General features: G+C 58.0%; 1 non-coding gene across 1 annotated transcript; it reads right to left on the minus strand.

The window, feature by feature from the left end:
• Nucleotides 1–9,093: 9,093 nt before the first annotated feature.
• Nucleotides 9,094–9,231, minus strand: LOC125345596. Its single transcript, XR_007209759.1, has one exon. It is a non-coding gene; the product is annotated as a small nucleolar RNA SNORA8 (small nucleolar RNA).
• Nucleotides 9,232–13,361: the final 4,130 nt, after the last annotated feature.

Here is a 13,361-nt window from a genome sequence, read left to right on the forward strand (position 1 = left end):
TGGCGAAATCCTAGCATTACAGCTGCTGTTCATAGAGGGATAGCTATGCCTAGGTTTATTGATAGCTGAGTAGTTGGGAGTAAAGGAATGGAGGAGTAGTCCTAAAAGATTGGTAGAGACAAAGAAAGTGATAGTACAAGTTAATATTAGGGCTCTGGATCGCCCTTTAGAATAGGGAATTAGTAATATTTGCCCTATCATTGACGCTAACCCTTAGTCCAAGAGAGAGGCTCCTCACCCCCAACCTAACCCCCTAACACTAACTCTAGACCTAACCATGAGTCCGACGGGGGGGGCCCTGACACTAACCCTGTCCCTAAACCGAACCCTGACCCTAACTCGAGGAATAAGTCAGAGACGGGGCCCCCCACCCCGCCCCTAAGCCTCACCCTAAACCTGACCCTGACTGTAACTCGAGGCTTAACACTAGGTCAGAGATAGGGGGAACCCACTGACCATAATCCTGTCCCTGACCTTAACTGGAGGCCTAACCCTAAGTGCAACATGGGGGGCACCCACTGACCAAAAACCTTACCCTGACTCTCACCCTTGGCCCTAACACTCAGTGCGAGAGTGGGTGCACCCCTAACCATCAGCATAACGGTGAACCTCCCCCTGACCCTAAACCCTTGCCAGGGTTTCTCCAGCAAGTTCAAGGTGGGCCAGGACTTCTGCAGACAGAGGTCGCAGAAGGGGGAGTAGGGTTGTGTAGGCAGGGTCCCGGGGGTGGGGGGGGGGCGCTGTGGTTTCTGCATGCATATTAGGAAGGTAGCCAGGGCTTCTGCTGGCCGTGGCTGGGCAGTGTTGAGTGTCTGACCAGCGGGCAGGCGGTGTTCGGGTGTTGGTGGTGGATGGCCAACGTTTGTGCCAGTCACACACACAAGACGCCAGCTTCCAGGCATGCCAGCGTTTTTCTTCAGCAGGTGTTGAAGGCTGCGTGTTTCTGCATGCGGTGCTGTCCGAGGGTGGTGTCGAGGGTCCGTGAGGCAGGTGTGGGTGGAAGAAGGGGGTCGGGGCTACTCCGTGCTAGGTTCGAGGGGGGGGGGCCAGCGTTTCAGCAGGCCGGGTTCGTGGTAGGGGTTGCCACGCTCCAAGGGCTACACGCGGAGCCGTAGCCTGTCACAGGAAGCCTCTGGGTGAGCACCCTCCCCCCCAACACCCAGCAGCACCCAAAGGATTGCAGGCGAACCTAACCCTGTGGCCGAGGCCCACCCTAACCTCATGCAACACCCTAAACAGGGAGGGTGGCACACCTAGCCCTAGCCCTGACACCCGAATGGGTGGACCACTAGGCCTGGCACTGGCCCTCAGTCAGAGAGGGGGCTCCCCCCCCACACACCCTAGGCCTAACCCTAGGTAGGGAAGGGGCTCAACATTACTGTAGGCCTAAACCTGACCCTAAGGGTGGGACTGTGGCATCTAGCCCCGGGCCCTAAGCATGATTCTAAGTCTGGAGGGGAGTCCCCACCGCCGCCCCCCCCCCCACGTAGCCCCTAGCCACGAGCCTAATCCTCATTCCTGGATTGGTGCTCCTAGGAAGGGGGAGCGAGCCCTAGCCCTCCTATGGCGGGGAGGGGTGACGCTCAGTTGGATTAACAGGAGACACGAGCTTCCGTTCACTATAGTTTTATTGTGCAGCAGAAGGCGTTCAAGGGGGAGGGGGTGGTATATGCGTGGGTGAGGGTCACTTCAGGCGTTGACGGCTGAAGGTGGGTGGAGGAATTGGGCGGCAGACGAGGCTAGAGGAAGGAGGGGCGGGGTTCACGTTGACGTAGCTGGACGTGTGGTGATTCAAGTTGACATAGCCAGATGTGTGGTGGCCGGGGTCCGAGCAAGGCATCTTTGGAGAGGTTTCGAGGGTGGCCTGGGTTTGTGCGGGCAGGGGTCGGGGGGGCAAGCCTCTCGGCAGGTGGTCCTGGCTGTCTCTCCAGCGGCGGCTGGTCGCTCTCTCCTCTACCAGCTCCCGGTCTTCCATGCTCTCACCGCTCTCGGTGCGCCAGCCTCTCGGCAGGTGGTCCTGGCTGTCTCTCCAGCGGCGGCTAGTCGCTCTCTCCCCTACCGGCTCCCGGTCTTCCATGCTCTCATCGCTCTCGGTGCCAGGCCGGGCGAAGCGGCGTCGGTCTTCTCCCTCCAGACGTGTCTTGCCGAAGCGGCCCAGGACTTCTCCCTCCAGGCGGGGCTGTCTGAAGAGGGGTCCGGATCTGTGCGGGAAGGGGTCGAGGTAGTGCCAGGGTCGGTGAGGGCAGGGTGGAAGGGGGCATGGCCGAAGGTGAGTTGAGGGTCGTTGAGGACAGTTTTTGAGGGGGCCTGCTTCTCAACGGGCGTGGATGGCCGAAGGGGGGCGGGGGGTAGAGCTTTCGGAAGCCGGGGCCGGCAGTTTGACAGGTCGCTCTCTCTCCTACCTGTTACGGTCCTTCCATGGTCGTGCTGCTCTCCCGTCTGGGCTGTGTGGCCGAAGCGTCCTCGGGCTTCCTCCCGCAAGTGGGGCTGGCCGAAGGGGCCTCGGGCTCGTCCCTCCAGGCAGGGGGGAACGAAGTTGAGGCAGGCTGACCTCCGCAAGCGTGGGTGGCCGAAGGAGAACCAGGGTTTCCTCAGGCAGGGACGACAGACGGGGGTCAGGGCGGTCAGGGTCCATCTGGTAGGCTTCTTCCAAGGGTGTCCAGCGTTGCTGATGGTGGGGCTGCCTGCTCGCCGAGCGGCAGATGGTCGCCGTCTCCCCTACCAGCTCCCGTCCTGCCATGCTCAGGCCGCTGTCATGGCCAGGACCGCCGAAGGGACAGCGAGCTTCTCCCCGCAGGCTGTGCTGGCCGTGGCTTGTCCTGGATCTGTGAGGGCAGGGGTCAGGGGTCAAGGAGGGTCAGGGGTCAAGGAGGGGCCGGGGTGAGCACAGGCCCCAAGGCTCGAGGTGGGCCATGGACCCTGCAGGCGGGCTTGGTGAAGGGGAGCCCACCGGGGCTTTTGGGGTGGGGGTGGGGTGTGCAGCCCGCGCTCCCATACATACCGGCTATCGTGTCCCATAGTTGGCGCTGGGCCCGAGGCGGCCCCGAGGTTCCCCAGGCCGGGCCTCGGCGGCGGTGCCGGTGGCTGCGGCTCGGTCTGCACATGCACCGAGCGTAGGCGGGCTTCTCCGGGTGGTACGGAAGCGGAGCCGTGGCGCAGGGAGACGAGGGGGATCTCTTCTCCCCTCTCCGCGGGTGTCCCCGGAGCCTCGGCCGAAGCCGCGGAGGCGCAGTTCCCCATGGCTGTCCTGAGCCGCGGCGGGCCTACACGCACGAGGCGTGCACGAGCGACTTTCCCGGGCCCAGCACAGGAACCGGATGCAGTACCGAGCGGTGGCGGGGTCCCCCAGGCCCTGCCCTAGCGTGGGTGGGGGGTGGAGTTGGGGGGGTGTGGGGAGGTTCTCGAGGGCGCGGGCCTGTCAGAAGCGGCGGCTGGGTACCCCCGAGCCGAGGCAGAGCGGGGCGTGGCCGTTCTGGGCTCCGGGCCCGTGTGAAGCGGCCGCGGCTTTTTTACGGCCACTCTGAAGCGGCGTCGGGCGGGCCTACCCGCGCGAGGCAAGCGCAGCTCGCCGTGCCGCCGTTCGGTGCCGGTGCAGCAGGCCCGGCTGAGGTGGTGGCGGCGGTGGCGGCGGCGACGGCCTTCTCCGGGCACGCCACCAGCGGAAGCGGCAGCGGGCTTCCCCGGGCCTGTTGGAAGCCGGGCCGGAGCTGTGGGAGAGGGGGTGCCGGTCTCCCCTTCCTGCGCGTGCTCTTCCGGGCTTGGCGGAAGAGGCGGCGATGTTCCCCATGCCGGGCCTGCGCGAGGCGGCGGGGCGGCTGTTTTGACAGCTGGGCCTATGAGGGGCTGGGCCAGTCCGGGCAGGGGGGTGCTCCCGCTTACCGGATGGTCGCGGCTGCTGGCCGGTCAGGCTGCGGCTGCTGGCCGGTCGTGGTGCAGGCTGGTACGGCTGCCTCACTGGTCCGGGCAGGTTGCTGCTCCCGCTGCGATGCTGGTCCGGGCTGCTGGCTGCTCCGGGCTGCTGGCTGCTCCGGGATGCTGGCTTACAGCCCCGGACCAGAGAGGCAGACAGACCAGCCCGTAGCAGCCTAGCACTGAGCGGCCATGAAGCGGGAGCACCCCCCGCCCCCTTGTCCACGCCGCCTCGCGCAGGCCCGCCCGGCATGGGCAACACTGCCGCCCCTTCCGTCGAGCCTGGAAGAAGGGCACGCGCAGGTCGTGGAGAACGGCACCCCCTCTGCCAGAACCCCGGCCCCGCTTCTGCCCTGATCCTAGGAGCCCACCGCCGCCGCTGCCGCTGGTGGCGGGCCTGGACAAGGCTGCCGCCGCCGCCCCCACCTCCGCCTTCGCCGGGCCTGCTGCACGGGCATCGCACGGCGGCCCAGCGAGCCGCGCGCGGCTAGGCCCGCCGCCGCTTCCGACGTGCCCACGGCCCCGCGAAGCCCACCCCCGCTCGGGACCGGCCCCGGGAACCCCGCCGCCGCTCGGGCACACTTCCGGTTCTGTGTGCCCCGGGGAAAGCCGCGCGTCTCGCGCGTGTAGGGCCACCGCCGCCGCTCGTGCCCGCCATGGGTAACCAGGCCTCCAAAGCCACGGCTTCGGGCAAGACTCCGGGAACACGGGTGGAGAGGGGAGAACTGCTCCCCATACTCTTCCTGGACCCCGGCTCCGCTTACGCCAAGGCCGCAGTGAACCACCGATGCTCGGTGCACGTGCAGATCCACCCGCGGCAGCCAGGGCCCAGGACCGGCACGGGGAACCTGGCCGCCGCCTCGGCTCCGACGCCGCAGGGACACCGCGAGACCAGGTATGTGAGCGCGGGCCGAACCACCCGCCCCCCCCCCCCAAACCCACAGCGGGCCCCCCTTTGGCCGTGCCCGCCGGCACGGTCGCCGGAACACCTCGGACCCAGCCTGCACTTGCCCCATCCCCTCCTTGACCTCGGACCCCTCCCCGCACAGATCCTGGCCCCGCCTTGGCCAGCCAGGCCTGGAGGCGGAAACCCTCAGCACCTTCTGGCCGCCGGGACAGGAGAGCCGCGCGAGCCCAGACGTACGCAGCCGCTCAACGAGCGTCAACTCCCACCGTCAGAAACGCAGGCCACCCTTGGATCAAGCCTGCCACGTCTACCCCGACCACCGTGTGGTGGACCTGACGGAGGAAACCATGGCCCCCCTTCGTGCGGACGCGCCTGCAGAGACGGGCCTGCCTGAGCCTCGGTCGCCCCTGCCAGGAGGGACGAGCACGAGGACCCTGCGGCCAGCCAAGATCGGAGGGGAAAGCCCACCGACCCTGGACGGGAGAGCGGTGAGAGACTGCAAGGACGGCAGCAGGTAGGAGAGAGAGCGGCCCGTCACACGGCCGGACCCGGCTGCTCACAGTTCGGGGCTACCCGTCACCCATCACCGCTCTCTGAGATGCAGGTCCTCTCTAACCACACCGCAACCGACCCTACCCCCCTTCTGACAGGCCCCACCTGCCCCCCTGCCCGCACCGACCCTGGCCCCACCTCGACCCCTGTCCCCACAGATCCTGGGCCCACTGCAGCACGCCCCACCTGGAGGGAGAAGCCGATGGTCGCTTAGGACAGCCACGACTGGAGAGACGAGTCCAAGACCGCCTCAGCAAGCACGGCCAGGAGAGTGGTTCGAGCCAGGAAGGACAGGAGCCGGTAGTGGAGAGAGCTGCCTGCCTACCCCTGGAGAGATGCCCGGCCACAGCTGACAAACCACTGGCAGCCACGACCCATGCCCGTGCAGACCCCGGCCACCCTCGAAACCCCTCGAACGATGCCTCGCCCAGACCCTGGCCCCCCTATGGCCGGCTACGCCCACGTGAACCCCGGCCTGCCTGTGGCTGTCCCTGACCGCCGCACAGACCCTCAACCCCCCTTCGTCCGGCCTCACCCACAGCCCTCAGGCACACACAAGTACATACCACCCACCCTGAGCTCGAACGCCTCCTGCCGCACAATAAAAGTCTAGTGAACGTAAGCTCCTGCTTCGTGTGGATACGACCAAGCGACGGCCCCCCCCCCCCGCCCCTGCCCCCATCGCAACCGTGACTGCTGGAGAGACCCTGGCCTCCCCAACGCTCTCAGGGTTGCCCTAAAGGATAGGGACCCACCACCCTCCACACTCGGGGTTACGCAGAGGGCGGGGACTAGGAGTCCCACTCCCGCAATGAGGGTTAGGCTAGGGGCTGGGGCTATGGGGTGGGTGTGGGCCTCCACTCCCGACTTAGGCTCAGGCTTAGGACTGGGGCTAGGGGCTGTGCTCCCACACTTAGGGTCTGGCCTGCATAGTTTCGTGGACGGGGAGCCCACTTTTGGACTTAGGTTTAGGATTAGGCTCAGTGGACGGAGGAGCCCCTTTCTGACACCGTGTTAGGATCAGTGCCAGGAATTTTGGCGCCCCATTTTGAACGTTGGTTTAGGCAAAGTGTGTGTGTGTGGGGGGGGGGGTTGGAGCCTCCATTCTGACACCGGGTTAGGGTCAGGGCCAGGACTTCTCTGGCCCACATTCCTGTCCTAGGGCTAGGGCTCGGGTGGGGGGGGGGGCTACCCTCCCGATTCTGGGTGTGGCTTGGGGATAGGGTGGGTCTTTGCCTGGGGCTGGGGTTGCAGGCCATCCCAAGCATACTGCTAGGTGTCAGGTCGGGGCATAGCCAGAGGCGTCGGCTATCCCAGAGAGGCTTCCTGTGATGCTCCGGCTACCCATGTAGCGGTGGGAGTGGGCACCCTCTCCCCCGAACACTGCGGAAACCCCAGGCCCCCCTCGCACCCTGCACGCTCCAGTCCCGGCCCCCCTTCTGCCACTGACGCCAGCCACCCGGATCCAGGACACCCACTTTTGGACGTCACCGCTTGCAGAAACCCTCAGCCCCACCCCCCCCCAACACGTCCTGCTGCACAATAAACCTGCCATGCTTGCGTGGAAAATGGTGTCTCATGTGTGTGGCTGGCACAAACGTCGGCCCACCCACCTGAACCCCGCCAGCATGCTGGACAAACGCTCGCCAAGCTCCGGCCAGCCACGGCGCGCAGAAGTACTGGCCACCCTCCACCCCTGCCTGCAGAAACCCTGGCCCCCAGGAACCCTGTGTGCCACAACCCTACTCCCCGCTTTCTGTGATCACTGCCTGCAGGATCCCTGGCCCATGTTGCACTTGCGGGAGCAACACAGGACAGGGTTTAGGTTCAGGGGGACATTTAGCCTGATGAGGTAAGTTGGGGTGGGGGGGAGGCCCCACTATCGCACTGAGTGTTAGGGCCAGGGGTTAGTGTCAGGGTTAGGTTTAGGGGGTGGCTTAGGGAGAGGGGGCCGCCCACTCTCTCCCTCAGGGTTAGGGTTAGGTTCAGGTTCATGGTAAGCTTTAGGGTGGGGCTTAGTCTTAGGGTGCCCACCTACTCTCGCACTGAGGGTTAGGGTTAGGTCTGCGGTCAGGCTTTGTGTAAGGGGGGCCCCCACTCTAGGAAACATAGTTAGGCTTAGGGTTAGGGTCAGGGTTAGGGCTATGGATTGGTCGACAGTCAGGGTTGAGTGCTTTAGGGTTAGGCCTAGGGCTAGGATCAGGGTTTAGGGCTTTAGGGTTTGGCCTGATTTGTTCACCCTTTGTCCCTCCATTTCTGTGCACCCCTTTGCCCTCCCAAAGGTATTTAAACAAGCACGACATAGGTGAAAGAAAACAAAAGAAATGAAGAAAGAACCTCTTGATTTCATAATAGTTACTTCTTGCCCACTGCCATTCCCACCAGACAACCTCCTCTCCGGGAGCGACTGTTCTTCTGAGAGCATTTGGTGGGAAAAATAAAAGTCATGAATACGTACATAGTTTTGATCAATTTCATACTGATAACATCTGCTATTATCTTGTCAAGGACAAGAGATAATGACCCAACAAACACACGCTCTCCGTCGAGTAAATCGTAGCCCATGACCACGAAATGGAGCCATATAAGCACTGCTAATTACATCAGGAATTATTATGTGATTTCACTTTAATTATAAAACACTCTTATATATTGCTGTATTGACAACAACCGTGACTATATACCAATGATGATGAGACATTATCTGAGAAGGGACATTTCAAGGTCATCACACCCCAGCAGTACAAAAAGGTCTTCGCTGTGGTACAATCCTCCTTCATATTTCTGAAGTGTTGGTTTTCGCAATTTTTATGGAGCATTTTATCACTCAAGCTTAGCCCCCACCCCAGAGCTTGGAGGATGTTGACCACCTACAGTAATTACACCATTAATCACCATAGAAGTACCATTACTTAATAAATGCCTCCATACTATTAGGATCAGGAGTGCACCGTAGCCACATAGAAGGAAACCGCAATCACATAATCCAAGCTTTGACCATTACGGTTACATTATGAATTTACTTCCCTATTCTCCAAGCATTCGAATGCATAGAGTCATCTTTGACTACTGCTGACGGAGTTAATGGCTCTACCTTCTTTATAGCTACAGGCTTTCACGGACTTCACGTTATAATTGGTACTACCTTCCTCTCTGTATGACTGATTCGTCAATTTTTGTTTTACCATTTCTCATCCACCCACCATTTCGGATTTGAAACAGCAGCCAGATATTGACACTTTGTAGACGAAGTCTAACTGTTCCTTTATATCTCCATCTAGTCATGAGGCTCATATTCTTTTAATGTAAACAGTACACTTGACTTGTGATCTATAAGTTTTTGTCTAATCCAAGGGATAATATTAAACTTGATTATTGCTCTGACCATCAACTTTATCTGTGACTTGGACTCAGGGCCTGAGCACTGTCCCTGGCTTCTTTTTGTTCAAGGCTACCACTCTGCCACTTAAGCCACAGCGCCACTTCTGGCCATTTTCTGTATATGTGGTGCTGATGAATTGAACCCAGGGCTTCACATATGCGAGGCAAGCATTCTTGCCACTAGGCCATATCCCCAGCCCTGGATCAGTTTTTTTTTAAACAAGCAATTCACTCTTAGGATAGATGGACCTGCCTGGTTCTTAACTGTGGGCAGCACAGGAAAAGAAAAGCATTTACTATTTATGGTTATATCCTTCTAAACTAGTGTAAAACTAAAAAAAAAATACTGTATCAATAGAAACAACAGGTTTGCCATGCACAAAGCCAAGAAAGCTGACAACGGCAGATACTGGCTTTCTCGGGCACTGTCATTTGAACAGGCAAGCAGTAGTTAGCTGTGGGGTACGACCACACACAGGGAAGCCTGGGTCTTGTCTGCCCCCTTGTGCTCTTCGTGGTTACCAGAGTGTGCTGGAAAGGGGATGTGGGCCTGGCATCAGAACAGTGTGCTGATGGTGGGGTCAGTCACCATGAGGGACAGGACGTTACACCTGCTGCCTGTCCATGCATAAGCTGGAACTCTGGCAGGTGCAGCTGACCTGTTGTTGGTCACTGCTGTTGGGAATGGAGGGTTACATTGGTTGCTGGTTGGTGTGGCCCCTGGTAGTTTAAGTACAAAGAAATCAGCTTCCACGGTGATTGCCAAGATCCATAAGTCCCTGGATTCTAAAGCCTGAAACAACAGGCCCTCCCTTTCCTCTCATGGCTTGGAACTGTAGTTCTCTGTATCTCAGGGTCTAACACCAAGGCTTTGAGCACTGAAGGGCTGGGGACTTCCTGTAGTGGATCAACTACTCTCACAGTTTCTTTTTGAGTATGGCAACAGGACTCCAGCCAGCTAATTGGTCGCACTACCACTCTATTATCCAAACCCCAGTTTATGTCTTTTTTCTTTTATCTTTTTTTTGGCCAGTCCTGGAGCTTGAACTCAGGGCCTGAGCACTGTCCCTGGCTTCTTTTTGCTCAAGGCTAGCACTCTGCCACTTGAGCCACAGCACCAATTCTGGCCATTTTCTATATATGTAGTGCTGGGGAATCGAACCAAGGCCCTCATGTATATGAGGCAAGCACTCTTGCCACTAGGCCATATCCCCAGCCCCATCAGTGCATTCCTAATTCCACAAATACATGTCAATTCAGAAAAAGTCCATACGAATGTGTCTATGACCCAAACAGCTCAGCACGACTGCCATTTGGAATGCAATGTTTCTTAGTAGCTATTAGTTTCTATTTATGAGACATAAAGAATGCAGTAGTTCTACCCCTACCCTGAGCTTCTCAATATCCATCAACAAAATTAACATCAATGGCCTTAGCCCTACTTCTTATTCTCTAATTATGACTGTCATCTGAACGATGTTAAAAAGGCATATAATGAAATGAATATAGTAGTTAGCCTATACTACAACGATTGATTTTGGCTCATTAAATTACGATAGCTCATAACTACTACTATATATGTCCTTAACCAAAATAAACATAAACATTTCGTTTTGCTCAGCAGTAGGCCTAGCCATTCTAGTTTTGATCTCAAACAACTATGGATCATACTTCGTCCTAAACCTGAACCTCCTGCAATACTGAAATGTCATTGATCCCATATCCATAATCATTCCTATAACATGACTATCAAAGCCAGAGTCAATCTGAGTAAACTCAACTGATTACAGTTTTATCATTAGTTTAATCTGTATTATTGATAATCTCTCACCATACTTGTCTGAGCATTATTCCTCCACATTATTTTCAGACAATCTTTCTTCCCCTCTTCTTGTTGTTTTTGTTTTGTTTTTTTGGCCAGTCCTGGGTTTGGACTCAGGGCCTGAGCACTGTCCCTGGCTTGTTTTTGCTCAAGGCTAGCACTCTGCCACTTGAGCCACAGCGCCACTTCTGGCCATTTTCTGTATATGTGGTGCTGGAATTGAACCTAGGACCTCCTGTATACGAGGCGAGTACTCTTGCCACTAGGCCATATCCCCAGCCCTTTCTTCCCCTCTTCTAAATTTAACATCAAGATTAAGTCCGCTTGTAATCATAGCTATTCAACATTTATACAAAGAACCACTATTATGAACAAAAGTATACATCTCTCTATTAATCCCTCTTCAAGGATTGTTAATTATAACTTTGTCCTCCACAGAACTCATTATATTTTATTTTTTTCATATATTTATTTATTTATTTATTTATTTTGCCAGTTCTGGGCCTTGAACTCAGGGCATGAGCACTGTCCATGGCCTCCTTTTGCTCGCGGCTAGCACTCTGCCACTTGAGCCACAGCGCCACTTCTGGCCATTTTCAGTACATGTGGTGCTGGGGAATCGAACCCAGTTGCCACTAGTCCATATCCTCAGCCCTCCATATTTTATTTGAAACATCCCTAATCCCAACTCTAAACATCTTTCAGCGTTTAGGTAACCAAACTGAGCGACCTAATGCAGCTTCATATGCCAGACCGTCCCGCCTCCGTAAATGCCAGACAGCAGGAGAAGCCCCACACCCGGAACGGCCCGCCTGCCGTAGATGCGCCCCACCCGGAACGTCCCGCCAGCCGGAGATGGCCCCCCACCCGGAACGGCCCGCCAGCCGTAGAGTTCCCCCACTCTGAACGGCACGCCAGCCGGAGAAGCCCTCGACCCTGATCTGTCAGGCAGCCGGACCAGCCCTCAGCCCGGAACTGTCAGGCCGAGAAGCCCCCCACCCGGAACAGCTCGCAAGCCGGAGCGTCACCTCGCCCGGACCTGTCAGGCAGCCGGACCAGCACGCAGCACGGACCTGTCATGTAGCCAGACCATCGCGTAGCCCACACCGGCACGGACAAGTGAGGCAGACAGACCGGCACGACCGGACAGGAAGCGGGAGCACAACCCCCCACACCCTTGTCCGCGCCGCCTTGCGCATCCCCGCCAGGCATGGGCAACACAGCCGCCCCTTCGAACATGGAAGAAGGGCACCCGCGTGTAGGGGAGAACGGCACCCCGTCTGCCAGAACCCCGGCCCCGCTTTCGCCCTGCTCGCAGGAGCCCACCGCCCCCGCTGCCGCTGGTGGCGAGCCTGGACAAGGCTGCCGCCGCCGCCCCCGCCCCCGCCTCCGCCTTCGCCGGGACTGCTGAACGGGCAACGCAGGGCGGACCTGCGAGCCGCGCGCTCCGAGCGTGGCTAGGCCCGCCGCCGCTTCCAACGTGCCCGCGGCCCCGCGAAGCCCGCCCACGCTCGGGACCGGCCTTGGGAACCCCGCCGCCGCTCGGGCACACTTCCGGTTCTGTGTGCCCCTGAGAAAGCCGCGCGTCTCGCGCGTGTAGGGCCGCCGCCGCCGCTCGTTCCCGCCATGGGTAACCAGGCTTCCAACGCCGCGGCTTCGGGCAAGGCTCCGGGAACACGCGTGGAGAGGGGAGAACTGCTCCCCATACTCTCCCTGGACCCCGGCTCCGCTTGCGCCCCGCCCGCAGCGGACCGCCGATGCTGGAGCGACCCGCGGCCGCTGAAGCCCAGGCCCGGCCCGGGGAACCTCGCCGCCGCCTCGGCTCTGCCGCTGCCGGGACACCACGAGACCAGGTATGTGAGCTCGCGCTGAACCACCCGCCCCCCGCCCCCAAACCCAGGGCAGGCCCCCCCTTGGGCCGGTTCCGCAGGGAGGGTCTGAGAGCCTTTGGTGGGAAAAAGAAAGTCATGAATACATACATTGTTTTGATCAATTTTTTACTGATAACATCTCCTAGTATTGTCAAGGACATGTAGAATGATTTAATGTTTGATAAAGTTTGTCTTGAGAACAGTCTGCAAATTTAGGAGCTTGGGAAGTAAGTTCTGATAATTCTAAGAGTGGACTGCTACACCGGTATCAGAATGTAGTATGGAACAGTATGCTGAACGATGAGGAAAAATAAGAATAAGGAATTGTTAAACATAGTGCTAAGGCAGCAATGTATGATCCCAACAAATGCTTTGCCCAGGAGATGTATGAACCTTTTATTTTTTTTTTCTGTGTTTATTTGCCAGTCCTACAACTTGGACTCAAGGCTTGAGCACTGTCCCTGCCATTTTTTGGCTCATTGCTAGCACTCTACCTCTTGAGCCTCAGCACCACTTCTGGCTTTTTGTCTGTTGTGGTACTGAGGACTTTAAACCGGTGCTTTATGTATACAAGGCAAACACTCCACCACTAGGCCATATTCCCATCTTTGTGTGTGAACTTTTTAGAAATGAAAGGATAAATACCAATGTGTCTGTTAAATGTCTAGAGATGTGAGAGTGCAGTTATAGGGCGCTTTAATTTGTGTGTGTGTGTGTTTGTGTGTGCCTTATTGTATTCCCTCACATTTGCTAAAGTGAAATAGGTTAGTTTTATGTTTAGGAAAATTAAAGATGTCGTGTTGGGACAGGTTTGTTGCATTGAAAGGAAGGATGGTTTGAATTTCTGCCACTGCAGACAGTGTTGGCTACCTGTGTCTGATAGAAGGAGGCTTGGGGCAGAGGGAAGGAGCTCCTTGAT

This window comes from Perognathus longimembris, unplaced genomic scaffold (assembly GCF_023159225.1).
Source record: "Perognathus longimembris pacificus isolate PPM17 unplaced genomic scaffold, ASM2315922v1 HiC_scaffold_5931, whole genome shotgun sequence".
NCBI lineage: Eukaryota > Metazoa > Chordata > Mammalia > Rodentia > Heteromyidae > Perognathus > Perognathus longimembris.